Raw genomic sequence first — 12,888 nt, forward strand, 5'->3', positions numbered from 1 at the left:
GTGAAAAAAAACTCTATTTGAAACCATTAGCTTCTGTCTTGAAAGTGGTACAGTAGAAGCATCACATTTTGCAGAAGTGCATGGACATAATATGTGGTAGCTCTAAATATTTCATAACACATTAGCAAAAGTATGTAACTGCAATTTCAAATTTTAGCAATGATTTTCAATTTTTTCCATAACAATAAGATTTTAATACAGTCATGGCAATACTGTAGTGACAAGTTGTTTTAAAATTTTCAGTTAATTATCCTCATGGGCAAAGTAGGTATTTTGGAGCTGGGGCAATTATTCTGGTGTGGTTTTGTATTAAATTAGTGTATTAATAAAGTGATGCTAATTAAAACATTATTTCAACTCTGAAAAATCACAGATATGTTCTTGTTGTTGGTGGGTAAAATGTTACTGTTAATCCATTTTTATTGCCATCATTAATAAAGTAGAAGAAGAAGAAGAAGAAAAAGAGGAGGAGAAGAAGAAGCAGAAGAAGAAGAAGAAGAAGAAGCAGACGAAGAAGCAGAAGAAGAGGAGGAGAAGAAGAAGCAGAAGGAAGAAGAACAGAAGAAGAAGCAGCAGCAGAAGAAGAAGAAGCAGAAGAAGCAGAAGCAGAAGAAGCAGAAGAAGCAGAAGCAGAAGAAGCAGAAGAAGAAGAAGAGGAGAAGAAGCAGAAGAAGAAGAAGAAGAAGAAGAAGGAAGAAGAAGAACAGAAGAAGAAGCAGCAGCAGAAGAAGCAGAAGCAGAAGCAGAAGAAGCAGAAGAAGCAGAAGAAGAAGAAGCAGCAGCAGAAGAAGCAGAAGAAGCAGAAGAAGAAGAAGCAGAAGAAGCAGAAGCAGAAGCAGAAGAAGCAGAAGCAGAAGAAGCAGAAGAAGCAGAAGAAGAAGCAGAAGAAGAAGCAGAAGCAGAAGAAGAAGAGGAGGAGAAGAAGAAGCAGAAGAAGAAGAAGAAGAAGCAGAAGAAGCAGAAGAAGCAGAAGAAGAAGAAGCAGAAGAAGCAGAAGCAGAAGAAGAAGAGGAGGAGAAGAAGAAGCAGAAGAAGAAGAAGAAGAAGCAGAAGCAGAAGAAGCAGAAGAAGAGGAGGAGAAGAAGAAGCAGAAGAAGAAGAAGCAGCAGCAGAAGAAGCAGAAGAAGCAGAAGAAGAAGAAGCAGCAGCAGAAGAAGCAGAAGCAGAAGCAGAAGAAGCAGAAGCAGAAGAAGCAGAAGCAGAAGAAGCAGAAGAAGCAGAAGAAGAAGAAGCAGAAGAAGCAGAAGCAGAAGCAGAAGAAGCAGAAGCAGAAGAAGCAGAAGAAGCAGAAGAAGAAGCAGAAGAAGCAGAAGAAGAAGAAGCAGAAGAAGCAGAAGCAGAAGAAGAAGAGGAGGAGAAGAAGAAGCAGAAGAAGAAGAAGAAGAAGCAGAAGCAGAAGAAGCAGAAGAAGCAGAAGAAGAAGAAGGAAGAAGCAGAAGAAGCAGAAGAAGAAGCAGAAGAAGAAGAAGCAGAAGAAGCAGAAGAAGCAGAAGAAGAAGAAGGAAGAAGAAGAACCAGAGGAGGAGCAGAAGAAAGAAGAAGAAGGAAGAAGAAGAAGAAGAAGAAGAAGAAGAACCAGAGGAGGAGCAGAAGAAAGAAGAAGAAGAAGTAGAACAAGCAAGAAGAAGAACAGAAGAAGAAGCAGCAGCAGAAGAAGAAGCAGAAGCAGAAGAAGCAGAAGAAGAAGAAGAACAGAAGAAGAAGCAGAAGAAGCAGAAGAAGCAGAAGAAGAAGAAGGAAGAAGCAGAAGAAGCAGAAGAAGAAGCAGAAGAAGCAGAAGAAGCAGAAGAAGAAGAAGAAGAAGCAGAAGCAGAAGAAGCAGAAGAAGCAGAAGAAGAAGAAGCAGAAGAAGCAGAAGAAGCAGAAGAAGAAGAAGGAAGAAGAAGAACCAGAGGAGGAGCAGAAGAAAGAAGAAGAAGGAAGAAGAAGAAGAAGAAGAAGAAGAAGAACCAGAGGAGGAGCAGAAGAAAGAAGAAGAAGAAGTAGAACAAGGAAGAAGAAGAACAGAAGAAGAAGCAGCAGCAGAAGAAGAAGCAGAAGAAGAACAAGAAGAAGAAGAAGAAGAAGAAGAGGAGGAGTAGAAGGAGGAAGAAGCAGAAGAAGAAGAAGAAGAAGAAGAAGAAGAAGAAGAGGAGGAGAAGAAGGAAGAAGAAGAAGTAGAAGAAGAAGAAGAAGAACAAGAGGAGGAGTAGAAGGAGGAAGAAGCAGAAGAAGAAGAAGAAGCAGCAGAAACTCACCTGTGGGGATGAGGAGGGAAAACGATGCATAAAAAGGTAGTTAAACAAAATGCTATTCTATGCTAAATGCTAATACCGTTAGCATTAGCTGTTTACGTCGTTAGCATAACACCCACAGGTCTGACGTCACAGTGATGTAGTGTGTGCTCACAGTCATAACTTGGCTAGATGTAACTTAAGTTAACTGTTAACTAGAGATGTTACATTGAGGACCTGAAGTCGTCCCTGGTCCTGCATACTCAATATTTAACTAGCTATTATTAGTGTGTACTCTGGGAGCTAGCTAAGCTAAGCTAGCCATAAGATATTATTATATGTCATTACATTCAGTAAGCATGACTACATGTTGGGATGTGAGGAATGAAACATGTGGTGGAGTGGTGATGTAAGAGCTGTTGTTTGGGTTGAACTTGTTAAAGGTTGGGAGCCCACATAGTTCACAAGAGAGATTGAAAACTGTACTGAGGTTGAAGTTTAACTAACTAATTGAGCAACCTAAACTAAGTGTTATATAATTGCTGCCATAATATGGTCAATGAAGCAGCATGTTTGCCATAGAGGCTGATTAAAGGGACTGTTTGTAAGAATCAGAAATGCTTGTTAACAGCGACACCTGTGGCCGTTAAGTACACGAAAGTCAGCGTCGGGATTGCACTACATAGACATGAACGGGCATCGCTCAAAACAGTGAGGCAACACACGTCAGCTAAAACCACTATATCACTCTATATTTCACCTGCTTGGCAGTAATGTTAGCTGACCAGACGAAGGTCTCTCCATGAATCACTGCTGATCCTAGAGTTGGTTTTTCCTGCTTCAGCCTCCCGACCGCGGCCGGAGGGTCACTTCACAAGTTATGTGGTTAGTGAGTGGAAGCTCTCCCCTTAAAGCTGAAGTAGGCGAGATTGGAGAAAATATGATTAAAAAAGTTATTTTTATAAAACGGTCGCTATATCCTGACACAGGAAACAGGTAATCTGAAAAAAATCATGTGCCTCTGTGTCCTCCGGTGCTCCTAACGGCATCTGCAAGATTTCACAGACCGGAGAAAAACAAGCAGTCAGAGCTGATCTGAGGTCTGCTGTCCGACTGCCGTCTATGAGAGTTGGCTTTCAATCACTCGTGAACTTCGACCAAACGGTCAAACTAGGCAACGCTGATCAAATATTAATCACCTGCTTTAAAAGGATAATCTGGTGTTTGAAGTGTGTATGAGGTACTTACCCATTATAGGTTTATTACTTACAATAGAAGATGGTCAGCGTGCTACAACACCACAAGGATGTGTTACTCAGCCAATTCAACTGTAATAAGGGGACGAACATTTGTGTTCATTAAACAAAGGATCAAGAAGACCCTGGGAGGACTCCATATCTCCTGCTATTCATCGCCTAGTCTTCCATCTTTCCATCGCTTGAGCTGCCTACACATCCTCGGGGTGACCTTCCACCAACTTGTGAGTACTAACATGTTGCATGTGAAATTTGATTTGGTAGTTTGCTGTAGAAAGTCAAGCGGCTATTTGTTTCAGGCCTCCATGCGCCATGGTGTATTTTGTGTTCAAGGCATACGTTTAGATATATGTGGGGATGATGTGGATACTTTACGACTTTCAAGAAATCTAAAATATCTCTAACAACATTATGGCTTGTAATCAAATAGGTTGTAACAGATTTTAATCTTCGTTCAGTCCCATCTGCGCCATTGTGTTGCGTGCCTTTTAGTGCATGCCAGTGCAGGCCCCACTGGCAAGCTCATGGCCGCCGCTCTGCACTGTACTTATACGGCAGTTACAGCTGATAACAGTGTCCCGATCGATGGTGTCATCATGGAAGCGTAGCACCCACCCTCTGGTTCCCTCCAAGGTTAACACTGTTATCTTTGTCAGCACTGTTGCTGTTGTTTGCACTGTTAGCACCGTTAGCTGTGAGCCACCAGCTCAGCTGTCGCCATGTTGCGAGCCTCGTGGAGGCAATACATATGCTCTGAGTTTCGCATTGAGCACCTTTAACAATGGATCACATGACTACTAGTATGTGACAACTCTCCTCTTGGCTCTACGAAGCTTTTCAATGTCTAATAGCTCAATGGTCTCATGACTCACATTTTACTACTTTCACTCTCACCGCTCTCAGCTATTTCAGCAAAAAAGCTCTAAAAACTGACTCTATGCTACCAGCCCAGCACCAAACGGCAGATAAAGTTAGCAACTAGCTGGTGAACACAGTGTACACACAGAGTATTTATCAGCTAAATTGTTGGAGACCAAAAACAGAGCTCAAAGGAGAGTGAATATTGGACTTCCATTCATCAGGTGGACACAAACACGACTCTAAATGAATGCTAAAGCTACTCTGTATCTGCAGGATGTGTAAATATAAGCAACTGTTTGCCAGCAAGTTTGGCATATCAACATAATAACAACAACAACACATTATGTCAGTGTTGTATTTATAGCTTGTTTCCGCTGCCCCCAAGTGGCCAAAAAGGAGTTATTGGAGGTTACAATAGTACCATCTAGACAGTGCTGTGTTGTGTAAATACTCATAAGCCTCCAGCCAAGTTGTCTGGTACTGTATATACCGTGTATATACTGCGTTATATCTTGTATATTTATATTAAATATATCTTATCTCTGTTAACTGTCATTAAAGACAGAGAGGGTAACAAGAGGCAGCGGGTAAAATCTCAGTGAGGAACACACACAAGGATTTCCCTGATGGCAAATATCGAGAATGGTTTAAGAGTGAGAAAGTATCTAACATAAGAACAAAAGATTCCAACGATCTTTGCTTCACTATACCTTTGCTAACATGGCCTGAGTGTGGGGAAAGGTCAAGGAGGTGGCATTACACTTTTATGATAATAATTTATTTATTTTGTCAAGTAAATCCTATCAGAATGCCTGAGAGCTAGCCGGATAGCAAACAGGGATAATTAGCATCACTGGGAGAGGTGGCGTCTCCTTGTACTCTGGCCTCTGCTTGCTTTTATCTGTCGAAGAGGTGAGGTGGTGGATACGCTAAATATTGATGGAGCTGTCCATACTCGGTGAAACTCGGACATACTGTCCAGCTTTGTTAAGGGCTGTGTTTCCATGCTGGACTCTCTTCTCACATACACTACGGATGACAAACTTCAATCATTTTAACATCTTTTTTGAATCTCTTGCCAATAAATGCTTAACCTGTAATTACAATGTCACCCTCAAATGTGTTTTTTTTTTTACCAAACAAAATATGTTTGTTTATCTTGGGTTGCTTTCAGACATGTAGTTTGGTTCCCTTGGTCCAGATGAAAGAAAAAGTAAAGTTTAACTTCAGACTGACTTGAACTAAGACTTGGAAACATAACGTCACATGAACTGAATTGCAATATCAACTGTTCAATGGATTATACTGGAAAGTTTGGACTTGGACCTATACATCTTCAGTGCTGTAGAGTTCATTCTGTTGACTGACAGGAGGTTGTGCTGCCCATCACTGCGCCTTGGTTTTGAGTTTTAGTGGAGACTGCAACTCCTCTGTGTAGAAATAATGATGGACAGCTAGAAAGAGAGGACAGAAATGAGGTGTGTTGTGCCATAATATAGGGTAACTTTAGTTATGTAGTTTAACGTGTTTATTTTCTAGACTGAGAATGTTGTTGCTTTATCAACAAAATGCCAGGATGAGCCTTCTACTCAATGACAATCCACTTCTGCTCCTCTGTAGGCGTTTTTACGTGAGCTAATTAGTTTTCAAGCTCTGACTCATTTTAAAACAAAGAGTATTATGCTGTGTCTGCTGAGGTTTACACCAGGGATTGTTGCAGACATCCCTTGTGTGTTCAGACTCACCACCTCTGGAATGTCCCCTCTGTGATTTCCCCAAAGAGTTGCATACTAATTAAATTGTGTTTTTACAGGATGTACTGATCATAAAATGCGACTCGGTATGTTGAATTATCTGTCCAAATAATCCACCCCCAAGACACTTGTTACAGTACTGTATATACACTTGGAAGTTGGCAAAGTATACAGTTTATAGGGTACATTAGTATTCAGTGAATTAATAATAATAAAAATAGTAATAATTACAATAATAGAGATTTAGATTTAATCAATATTTATCAATGTCCAAGCCTGGCTGAAAAGCATTGTTTTATTAATCTCTTCTGGTTGACAGTTTCCCATCTGTTACACCAACCAAGGATGTTTCGGTGTAGACAGAAGTGTGCTCCATTGTACCTGTAACCACACCTAACATTGATGTCAGGTTGCACTGACCACACCCTGCGCAGATTTCTGTATCAGTTCAGAAAGTTGAAAACTTAACCAGTGGAGGTCAGCAAAAACAAGATTTATCTTGATTTCTGTTACTCATGAACATTTTTCAGTAACCTTCAAAAGTGGGTATTAGCACTTGTCTTGTAGTACATGAAGAGAATGAAGAGATGAATATTACTATGTAAAATCTCTCTCCAATATTTTTAAATATTTTTTTTTTAATAAGTAAACATCACTGTATAGTTTACGTTAAGTTTAAACATTATTGATATATTTGCGGGGTTGGTGGTTAGGGATGTCACGACAACCGATACTTTGGTACTAAGTTAATACCAAAATTCTGAAAATGTGACTGTACTCGTTTTACAACTGTACCATACGTACCGTCAGGGCTCGAGACTAATGTTGTTTCCTCGTCCCAGGGACGATAGAAAATGAGATGCAGTAATCTCACTGTTGTGTCCAGGGGATGCACCATATTTTTTCCCTGATAATGCTACATTGTAAACAACAAATCCCTTTTGAAATCGGCAGGACGAGAGCTAGTTATTGTTAGCGGTTAGCAGCCGGTAAGCAGCTCAGTCCTGCACAGAGTTAACAACTAACCTTAACGGGAGGTGCAACTGATTACATTTAGGCTCTATTCAGTGAAACTGAGTATTAGGCGACGGTAAATTCTAATGTGATCATGATGTGTTCAAATGTAATCTTGTAAAATGTAGTTTTTGCCGAGAAACTTGAATAAATCCAGTTGTTTGAAGGAGATGTTTTCACAGCAATATAAAATAGATAACAAAGAGGGAATTATGACCTGTTTAACTTTCTAGCAAAAACCAGTATGCAAACGGTTATAAAGGAGTGTATGTTGAAGTACGTGTGATTTATTGTTTCACTTTTATTTTTTGGTATCGAATTGGTATCGTGAATCGTGTAATTTCACTGATATTGGTATCGACTACTAAATTTGTGCTATTGTGACATCCCTAGTGGTGGTAATAGGATATCACTGACCATTACACTAGAATCCAGTGCACCTACAGAGTGTCGCTACGTTCACAGCTATAACGCCACCGACACACACACACACGGTCTGTCAAACACTCGCTAACGTTACACCACGCTGATAGACCGTATGTGTGTGACAACGGCGGGCACGAAGCCACCAGCAAGGCTACAGCTGCTAACGTAGCACAAACCAAACTGACACGGTCTGTCGGACACTCGCTATCGTTATGGCAGGCAGACACACCGCTGTCAACCTCGCAGCTAAACTAAATGGTGTGGTGTTGACTTACTGGGAAAGTGGCTGCATGTGTCCACGACAGTACACGCAGCACCATGGCTGATAGCTCTCCGAACTGGGGACTCAGTTGTCTGTTTTGCACAGCTGGCGCACATCTGCATGTGACGCAATAATCTTGTCGGTTATCGGTTAATAATCGGTTAACGATTGGTTGGAGTCGGTTATCGGTTAGAAAATAAATACAAAATTTGCATTCCTAGTCCCAGCCCTAATGTTTCGACTGACAGTATTTTGCTTGAATCGAGAGGGAGTTCGGTGTAAATGACGCTTGGATAAGATGCAGTACAGTATTGGATATAACTGAAATGCTTCATGGCATTGCAGCTACATCATGCAGAGGCCTGGTGTGCTTTATGAACAGTACCCATTATGATGTATGTCCTCTCTCATTGTGCTGCAGTATTCTCATGGATGCTAATCATAATACCTAGACCCTGCAAGCATTACCAGAGGCACCCAGAGCAGTAATATTGATTAGAGATTGTCTCCTGAGTACCAGAGGTCAATTTGAATTGCTGAAGTCTATTTAGCTCCATTTGGATTATTACTGCTTGTAACTGAAAAGACAAAAAGAAAAGAAGGACAGCAGATGTAAGTGGACAAACTGGGGAACTGTTTCGTCCTCCAAACAATGATTGATGGTCGTCCAAATTAGAAGTGAACTGGCAAATGAAATTCAGTCCTTCATTCTGGCTACTGGGAGAATGGTATTGTCCTGTTTTTGTGCTTTAGTTTTGCTCAAGACATTCTGTGTATACCTTGGGGTGTGCTGAATAATTAATGATGCCCTAATGACAACTCTAGTCCTAGATATAAGAATGACCTTAAAAACATTGATTTTTTTTGATGTTGCATATCACTTTGAACTATAAATCTATTTACATTTGACCCTGGCAGACTGATCTAAAGCCAGCGTTTGAGTTGAACATCTAAAATGGTGACACAGTGTATCATAGTTTAGCCTCTTTCTTTATTTTCTGGTATTTATAGCTCCATTAATCAATATTTTTTGCATAGAATTACTTCATGTAATGTGTAAGGGGTTGCTCTTAGTGACGAACCAACTCATCAGGTCTAGAGTATGGAACTTGTTAGCCTCTCGTAGCTAATTTGGTTTTTACAGCCTGCACATTCACTCTATGGTTCAGTCTCACAGTTCTCAGTAACCCCATTTCTACCAGGCTGCCGTTGTAGCAAAAAAGCTCTGAAAAACCTGAAGACGCAAATTTGCTTCGCTACCAGAAGCGAATGTTTTTTTCACCCCTTCGCTCGCATACAATGAAAGTGAACGGGAGGTGAATGTTATTTCACACGTGTGACTGTGCCTTTAAAGTTGTATCTGGAAGATCTGTGGTTGCGTCCGAAATTCCATACTAACATGCTATTTATACGCAAACTGCATTGAAATATTACAGTATGCAATGCTGGACACTACGATGGCATAAATATCCTACAATGCAATTGCGGCATTGAAGACAACGTTCATAACAGACGTTGACGGACAGCTCTGTAACATCAAAAATGCTTCAATTTAACTATAAGTATAAGATTTCACTACTGAAATCGTAATATATTTATTTTACATGAATTCAGACTTTGATTGTCAAAAAACGTTGTTTTGGTCACATGAGGTTGGCACGGGTTACCATGGTTACAAGTCTAATATTTTTGGCCATATCATCCAGCCCTTCTACAGAGTCCTGTGCTGCTGCCGAAAACATCTACACTGAGCCAGACAAAATGGTTAAACAATTTAATATAAAAACTTCATCATTAGCTGTCTTTCTGCTGCTGTTATGTAATATTAATCGGTACCAAAACCGACATTTATTGTGATATGAAAATTCTGCTGACTTGGCAAATGTTTCAGGGTAAGGTTTAAAGTTTAAAAACGTAAAGCGCAAAAAAACGTAACGGTAAAAAATATATAAAACTGATACCACTAATTGTCAAGCAACATGAGTATCTGAAGACTATAGCAAAAAAAGTCAGAATTATTAATCTCTTAGTAATCTTTTACCTTATGTTGGCAAATATAAAGCATGATGTAGTTTGGTAATATTTACATTAGAGATGTGCCTTCTGTGGAAGGTTAGGAGGAAGCTACAGGCAGACTGTTGCTTTGCCTGCCACTAAGTGGAGGTGACAGCATTCAAACAGTGACGGGCTTCCCGGTGACTGAAGGAACATTTCTGGAGGCACCCTGCAAGGCGTTCTTTGGTTTGCGAGGGCTTATCATCAAGGGAACCTGCATGGCGGCAATAAGAGTGGCTTTTTTTTTTTTTCTTCTTTTCTTTTTTTACGTGCTGCCAACGACACCACATCAACAAACTCACTTCAACTGCACAACCAGTCTTTTCTGGCCAGGCTATGATGGGCATGGTGAAAACTGGCTTGTGAAGGAAGTGTATATTGATATGATAAAACATATTTCATCCTGAAAGTGTACAGTGTATTGATTTTGGAAAGTTGTACTACATAAAAGTAACATAAGGTGTGTTAAAAAAAATATGAAAGCTTGCAGATGAGGAGGTGCACTAAATTTGCACGCTTTTATTCATCCTTGGATCCGTGATTATTCACAAGATTATACACAGTCGATACTTCAAAAATGACTTCAAATTCATTAAATGCTAAATATATACAGGTTGGGGAAAGCATGTAGAGGACTGTCAAGGTTTTTAAAGGTTTACTTAGCAAAAGTAATAGATAAGAGATGTCAGTTTTACAGTTTATAAGCCCTCTGTGTCCCCAGAGGGCTGCCTTAGCCTCTGGCCATTCTCCCCTTACCTTAGGCATCATCTGAAAAAAAAACCTGATGCTTCTAGTCATTCTGCATCCCTGCATCTGTCTGAAAATAATTGGTCAGGAACCTTCTCTCCAAAAAGGGGCCATGAAAGAGTAATAGCTTGCAGCAAAAACACGCATGTCTGACAGATTGCATTTGAAACTGAAAATGTATAGACCTACACTATGTGAACTACAGACCTCATAGTTTAAACAAAGTTTCCTTTACTTTATCAACGCTACTGGGGAGAGAAATGTAGGACCAATGTAGTTGAACACACTAAGCTTTGCAGTATGGCTTCTTAGTGGACAATTTGGAAAGCGGATGGGTCTAAAATATGCACTTTACTACATTTGTTTTATGAGTAAATCTCTGGTATTTAGTTTTTCGAAAAACAGACAACACCCACTAATTAGTAAGGGTGTAAGAAAATATTGAGTATCGCGATATTATGTTTTGTGATACTATATCAATTCTCAAAATCACTGTATTGTTTTTTGATTAACAGTATGCATGCAAAATTAACTCAATTAACCCAATTTAAATTAAGTCAATACTTTATTTCACTGGCAAAGATATGCACCAACTCAGTGTATGTTCCCTCTCAAAGTAGTGCGACGATGTTGGATGTTACAGGGACTGTGATAAATGCAAATGCAGATCCAACTGTTATGATTACATAGAAAAGCATATGGTGATGTATTTATACTTTATACTATGACAGTTTTCCTAAAATTTGATTTGAAAAATCTCAATATATATCACCTTGCTTACAGTATCGCAATATATCCCAATATATTGAATCATAACCCCTGTATCGTGGTACGTATCGTATCACCAGATTCTTGCCAATTCACAACCCTGCTAAATAGATAAGTAGACATTCATTCCATATTAACAGTAGAAGTTCTGTAATTTAATGATAAAGTGAAACAGCCTAAGTCTCAGTGTTTAACAGTGGAATATGATTACTTAAAGTGGAAATATCCTCCAATTTTGTATAATGTCACAATTTCATTGCAGTTCCTGAGAGGGTTTTGTTGAAGCAGCTGGTGGATCAGTTGATCTACTGTAGCGCTGTTCCTCCTTTCCGCTGGGTGACTTGACCTTTGATGCCTCATGAACTTATTGTGCATTTGATGTACAAAAAATGTATTCTGCAAAGAGTAACTCAAAGAAGCACAAAGGAGCAAAAATAGTTTCCATTTCCATTTGAATTATTGGTTAAAAAAGAGCCCCACTGAATGGAAATACTCAGATAATGGTACTTTAAAACTTACAGTATTTGTGTAAATGTGCTCTTTTGCTTTCTGTTTCTTCTTATTATAATAACGGAGAGTTACTGAGGGTGCCCGGTTAAAACCGTGGCCCAAATAGCTGCTTTTCCCACATGGAAGCTCGACTGTATTGGCCATCTTTCCTGCGAACAACAACAATAGATATTGAATATTCAGTCACATCCTCATATGTATAGGGACGTATGCACAAAAGGAAAACTGTTTTCTTCCACATTTCAAATGAAAAAAATAGATAAAATATATATATTTATTTACTTGCAATCCAGTGTTTGGAGGGAACATGAAATGCATTGAATGGATTGGGCCTGAATCTGCACTGTGTAGCCAACCTCTAATAACGTGGCATATCTACATTTGCCATTCTTTTTGGCCATGACTAATCCGACAGAAGAAAGGCTCCTGTGCTCAAGTACTGGAGGGAAAACAATACCATTGGGCTTTTCTCTACCTGTAAGCTCACAGATGAGACAGAAACAGAGAAAAATTAAGGGGGAAAAATCATTATTCTCTGAATGAGATGTCTCGGGTTTGATCAGAGTGTGAATCAAAGCCCATCTCTTAGACTACTTAAACATTCACTTTTAAAATTCCAACCTGATTGTACTTTTATGGAAATTTCTTGCCATCAGTGGCTGCATTCTCTCCTGTCTCCAGGTCCTCTTGTATCCCTGTAGATATCTGACTCTGCCCTTCATTAGAATTCTCTTGGTAAGAAAGCAGGAGAAATGAGCAGAAGATGTAAATTCAGTGGAAAAGAAAAGGTTTAGATCTTTTCCTTTTTTGTCCAGGGAATAGACAAAAAAAGAAAAAAAATCATGGATATACCACATCATCGAGTCAAACCTGACACCAGGGCAGAAGACTAAAGGATTTCATCAAGAATATGTTACAATACATCGCCATCACAGTCATCCCCATAGTAGAAATATATACTGTATATACTCTGTGTGTGTGTATCTATATATAATATTTTGTATCACTTGATGCTTATGTTA

At 39.5% G+C, this 12,888-nt stretch overlaps 1 long non-coding RNA gene and 1 pseudogene across 2 annotated transcripts in view; both read left to right on the forward strand.

Annotated features, from left to right (window-relative positions):
• Positions 1-859: 859 nt before the first annotated feature.
• LOC119485666 lies at positions 860-1,812 on the forward strand (annotated as a pseudogene).
• A 293-nt stretch (positions 1,813-2,105) lies between these two features.
• The window catches only part of LOC119485667, a 178,290-nt gene continuing 167,507 nt past the window's right edge, over positions 2,106-12,888 (forward strand). For both annotated transcript variants that reach the window (XR_005206328.1, XR_005206329.1), the window contains exons 1-2: positions 2,106-2,273; positions 3,582-3,693. This is a non-coding gene — a long non-coding RNA (uncharacterized LOC119485667). The remainder of the gene's footprint in view (positions 2,274-3,581; positions 3,694-12,888) is intronic.

Source organism: Sebastes umbrosus, chromosome 3 (assembly GCF_015220745.1).
Source record: "Sebastes umbrosus isolate fSebUmb1 chromosome 3, fSebUmb1.pri, whole genome shotgun sequence".
NCBI lineage: Eukaryota > Metazoa > Chordata > Actinopteri > Perciformes > Sebastidae > Sebastes > Sebastes umbrosus.